Raw genomic sequence first — 6,000 nt, 5'->3', positions numbered from 1 at the left:
CAATGTGAAACTATAGCGGGACACCAAAAATAAAAATTCATTTGAGAAACTTTTCGACCTTTCTAAGGACTATCATGTTCTCCGATGTAAAGACGCTGTTCTCGCGTGTTGAATTTCAGGCCAAGAAATTGTTAAAATAACATTTCGCTCTAATAAAGTTATTTATGCTAATAAAAACATGAAGAAGGCAGAAATGGTCTGTGAAGTTCAAAATCCGGTCTCTGTATTCTAACAACAGTGCTTTACATATATACAGTTTGTCGCAAGGCGTGGCGAAATGTCCATGATAAGCCACCATAGTTATTGATTGTCGAGCCCATAACATCTTTCTAATGAACTTAAATCTTATGATTTAAACAATAATTGTCAAAATATGTACATGTATTTGTTTTATCTCTATGTGGAGATAAGTGTTGAAACGAGTCTTTAAGAGAAAGTCAACAGTCTAAAATACATGACACCATTCAGTGTGTCCATTCATAAAATTGAATTGCCATTAAAACAATAAAAACAAAAAACCCTTTAGCTACTGGTTGCAACCAAAATCACACATGCGATCATTGCAGACCAAGTTCAGTGCACACACCATGCTACAACTTTTGAACAATTACCTAAAATGATAAATGTTTTTTTTACAGATTGAAAGATGGACACGTCTTTAACATGGTAAGGGTTAAAGCGCGTTATTAATTAGTTTAATTTATATATAAAAGAGAGGGGAAGAAAAACTCCGCCGATGAGAATACATTTCAGTTATTAAATAAAATGTTTCACCCCCACAAAAATCATCGATGTACGAGATTTGTTTTACCTGGTAGAACGCCTCCAATGTGAGTTTAGCTATACCTGGATATTTTGCTCCTAGTGTTTAAGGGCGTGTTGTTAAACATATTCAATAGCTCTTTTTTATTCATTAACCTACTACTTTTAACATTTTCTGTAAAGTTGCCCAACGAAACGAACGCCTCTTGTCTCAGCCAAAAGCTCACTAGTTTTGTGACCGGAATTACCGCTGAAAAAGGTAAGATATATAAAAGTTTTATACTCTTGTTTGCTTAATTTTGATACTGTAAGATCAATAGGATTGCAAATATTTTTATTGATATTGCTTAGGTTGTTTTGTTTTCATGCACAGTCAATGGTATGCACTATTTATGTTTATGCTATCTGTATACAATGAATATAGGTAATGCTTACATTATTTCCAGGTTTATTTTTTTTCCGATGAAAGTACATTTTATACAATGCCTATTATTTTCTACATCTTAGATAACTTTGTTGTATTTTCTCAAAAATGATTTTCAATTTTGCTTGTATGTATATATTTTTGCATAAATTGGTACACAATGAATGATGTGAATCATGGTGGCAATGATAAAAAAAACTTATTTTAAGAGTGGTTAGATTTAATTGGAAATCTTTGAAAAATTCGCTTCAAATTTAATTGAAATCGAGAAGGCAATTGTATTAAGTTATTTACATGTACATCGTACATCCCTTCACTTCAAATCATACTTGATTTCATCACTGATCCGAGCTGATAAATGATGGTTACTGACAAAGAAAAAAAATGTTATGTTTCAGGTCACCCGCGTACCCTGTTCTCTACCAACCCTATAATTTGTTTATTTTCTTTTTCCCGCTTTTATAAAAAAAATCGCCCTGGTCTAACTATATATGTACATCGTATATATATAAACTCTAAGAGTATAAACTGACATTGTATACAGAGGTCCCCTCTACCTACCTCCAATTAAAGAGGAAACCTGGGGACCGGAAACATAACTATTTTTATTGGCCAAAGTCTACCGGGCCAGTTGTCCAGACAGGTGGTGGTAAATTCATCAAAATCGCCGTTATCAGCTTTTGAATGTATACCGTATTTATAATTAAATTTTTAATATGAAAATTCTATGTATGACAAATATGTTTTATATTCGTACACAGATGATGTTATTATGCATATAAACAATTTACTTTATTCAGAAAGATTATTAGTAAATGCTGGAGCATTTTTGAGCAAAATCTGTATATCAAGGATGCTTGTATTGTAAATATTGTCCCGAGGTTTTATTGATCGACAAAACACGCGGTATTATTCTTCCTGGCGACAGACTGTCTGAATTGAATCAATATCAAATTTATATTTTATCTTTATGTGGTCCAAGCAGAATTATGCATAATAACGTGGTTTCAGACAAAATTTAAGACTCCGTAAGTCGTATATTAAAGCTACATACCTCCACATGAGCTGTAATATTTCAAGAAAATCAAACTTGATAAAAACGCATTAATATTTAAAGAAAAGTGAAAGTATTCAAGAATCAAGTATTAATTCAAGAATATTAATTCAAGAATAATGACTGATTTTGCAGCGTTTACCACCATATATGTATCTACTGCGTGAGTTACACAATAAAGGCTATTTTTTGCATATTTTCGCCTCTTTTTGGTAATTAACGTGGATTGTAAGATTGCAATTCTTTGTTTCTTTTCCATACAGTTACACAATTTTCATGAATATTAGCATGAATCATGAATATTTTGATATTCCTTGATTATGAAAGGCATAACTGAATTATTCAATTTGTTATGTTTATGAGGGGCATACAATGTGGTTACTTTATAGTTCTTGTCAGAGACAAAACGGTTTTATTTATTGTCCAAAAATAATCCTTGTGGGTACAATTACGATTGACGTTTTGCAATGCGCATCGTTTCTTATGCAAAATCGACCGGATGTTATATCTTTTCGCGTATGTGCAATCTGCCAAGGGCAAAAATATTTCCCCCATATAGAAATATAATATAAGTATCTTCCGTACTGAATCCGACGTTTTTCCATTTTCCCTTTTTGCCAAGAAAAAAAAAACAATAAAAAGTACAAAAAAAAACAACAAAAATACTACCCCCGGGCAACATCAACTTACGAACAAACAAACAAACAAATGTGTGCATGGCCCAAAACAGCCGCCATACTTTACAAAAGCCTTATACCAAGTTTTTTAATCATTTTTATCATATTTAACATCATAACATCAAAAAAGCTTTTATGTTGCATTTTTTTCATTTTATCATAGATTCATAGCTGATATCATAATTTTTGTAAAATTGAAGTGTGGTGGGGGGGGGGCAGGGAAGGAGGGGGGGGAGGGCTTAGGGTGGAGAATGCACGTTAGAAGCAGGATCCTAAAAACATGAAAATAATATCTAGGCGGCAGACGATCATTTAAAATACGGGAGATGGGAGATAATGCATGTACAAGTCACACATAACACGTCGTGCGAATCAATATAAATAGATATTGCTTCATTTAATACTCAGCCAATAATGAGATATAAATCCGTATCGCACAAGATTAAAGCTGGCGATGTCAAATAAAATGGGCGACTTTTATTGATGACTGGTCGTAAAATCCTTCATTTCATGCGTTATCCTATTTGACCATGAATTCAGATTAAAACATTGCCGTCAATTTTGTTAATTTGGAGAGTGTGACTTATAAATTGAAGTTTCCGGGGTTTCTCCCACACCGGTAAAATATTGATAAAATCGTGTAAACTTTATTTAATTTCAGTGTATTATCGAATGATATTGTGCAGAAGTATACTCAGTAAATAGTGCAATACGACAATACAAAGTACACTAGAAAATCCTTCATTATCAACTCATATCTACTGACTTCTACAGTTAATAAGCATGACAACTTAAACTATCTTGCCAAGTGATATTCAAGTTTGCCGGGGTTGAACGGATAGCTAATAGATTTAAATTATATAAGGCGAGGCTTATCTTTTTGCGTTGTTACATACGTTTATTTTTAATCACCGCAGGAAACATACAACATAAACGACTTCCAAGGAAGTCATTTAGTCAGTATAAACCCGAGTCAGTGAATTTTGAGGTGTTTCGGACAGGCGGGAGTAACCGGTGATCGTACTGGCAAATCCCAGGGTTTCTTACGTAGATTTTACATAATTTTTTTTTTTGTGATTGTGTATGGGCTATGGAACCAACCACTAGTAAGCAATGAGTGTAAAAGTTTATTGCTCAAAGAAACTTCGCCTTGCCCCTGACGGGGTTTGAACCCATGCGGCTAGCGACTAGTGCGACTGGTTAAATACTCGGCCATGGCGCCATGTAGATTTGTTTGTACCATCGACAATTGTAGTACAAGGTTTTACCAGAGTAATTCAGTTAATATGATGTACGATGTCCATCGTTGGTAAATTAGTCCATTTCAAGCAATTTTATCTGTATAAACACTGTATATGATCTTAGTTGACGTATTTGAACTGTAGAGTTAATTTTAGGTCAGATCTAAGGTTTATGTCCGTTTTTGTATGCCTAACCAATTTGGCAACCATCTCATCGATACTTTTTGGCTCTTTTCGTTATAATTCGGAGAATGGTTTTTATGGGCATTCGGCGGGATGTTCCGAATGAATACCATATGACAAATTGTTAATTGTATAAGTGCCGTACTTTTCAATACATTTTCAAAATTTTCATGCCAATTAACATGAATCTGGAGGCACGCTACTTTAAAGTGACATTATTCCCAACTATTCGTAAATGTCGACTGCATAGGTATCATAAGTCAAAATAACATTACATTTTGTCATGTTAAAAATTTTATTAATCAATCAATCAATCAATCAATCATTAACCCACTTAATATCTTTCGGACGTTCAAATCGTGAAAGATTGGGCAGGCTATTTTTAGCTCACCAGTTGCTGAGCTTTAGCTTAAGAGATTATTAGCCTAAATAAATCGTCCGTCCATCCGTTCGTGTATCGTCAAGAGTTTACAGTTAACAGTACATCAAACTGTCAGAATAATCATAATTGTGGTCACTCGGATGAGTTCAAATATTGTCAAACTTGGGAGAAAACTAGGTCACCTGGTCGTATAAGAAAACAGTCTACCAGTCGTTTTTGAAATTTTGATCTTAATAAAACATTGCCAGAATGATTATATTAGTGGTCACTCGGATGACTTCGAATATTGTCATCTGGGGTCAAAACTGGGTAACCTGTTCAAATCATAGAAACAACTTGTTAAATGTCTATATGTCGCATTTTGATTTGAACTTCATTTAACGCTGTCAAAATGATATCTTGGGCATTTTCTCTGGCGCTTTGAGTTCGAGCGAAATATATCCGACTTTATGTTTAAATGGACTCTGATGCGCGATTAAGGACCAACATGGCCCTCTTGTTATATTTTAGGCATTTTTATGCTTTATCTTATCAAATTGACCACTCGCCATTTTTTTATAATAGATGTATAGCAAATTGGCTCAATGACATTTTAGAAGTTGTATTCGACTTAACAGTGTGATAAGTGCAAAATATTGAAATCTAAGTTTACAAAGGAATATACAAGTGTTTAGTATGGTCAAATTGAAATTTCCACTTTGTCGTTTTGTGTAAATATTTACATAAACTTCAACGCCTACACCAAGTATTACACTGTCTAAAGCATTTATTTGTTTTTATAAAAGGCGTATCCATACGAAAACAAAATCATTACATAAAAGAGAAGATAATATGTTATATGCAGAAAGTATATAAAATGATGGAAATTTTTTGACTTTACGAGTGTTTTCTTGCTTAAAAGTGAAGAGCACAGTCATGCAGAAAAACAAGAGCTGTCAGAAGGACAGCGCGCTCGACTTTTTTAGTGCTTGCCTATAAAACAAAACTTTGACAGTTAAGGGCACACAAGACTTTAACTAGGAATTTCTAAGTACAAATCAAGAAACATTTTCACAGAGTTATCTTCTCTTGCTTACAGATAGGTCTCATGATGGCACATTAGAACTCCAACTTCCAAAGTAATATCTCAAATGGTTAAGTCAACAAGTGGACAAGAATGAAAATTTTAACTGAGTTTCTAAGTCAAAAAGGGCCATAATTCAAATAAAATCCTTAACAGAATTACCTTCTCCTGCCCATGTTTTGGGACCATGATGGTAAACAAGTATTCCAACTTT

The 6,000-nt window shown here is 33.6% G+C and overlaps 1 protein-coding gene across 1 annotated transcript in view; it reads left to right on the top strand.

The window, feature by feature from the left end:
• Positions 1-851: 851 nt before the first annotated feature.
• Positions 852-6,000, top strand: part of LOC132716451 (uncharacterized) — a 59,262-nt gene continuing 54,113 nt past the window's right edge. The window contains exon 1 of the mRNA XM_060699735.1: positions 852-1,021. The gene's annotated coding sequence lies outside the window, so the exon portion shown is untranslated. The remainder of the gene's footprint in view (positions 1,022-6,000) is intronic.

Source organism: Ruditapes philippinarum, unplaced genomic scaffold (genome assembly GCF_026571515.1).
Source record: "Ruditapes philippinarum isolate M1 unplaced genomic scaffold, ASM2657151v2 ctg937_1_1_1_1, whole genome shotgun sequence".
In the NCBI taxonomy this organism is placed as follows: domain Eukaryota; kingdom Metazoa; phylum Mollusca; class Bivalvia; order Venerida; family Veneridae; genus Ruditapes; species Ruditapes philippinarum.
The sequence above is the reverse complement of the archived record's forward strand: the minus strand, read 5'-3'. Positions and strand labels throughout refer to the sequence as shown.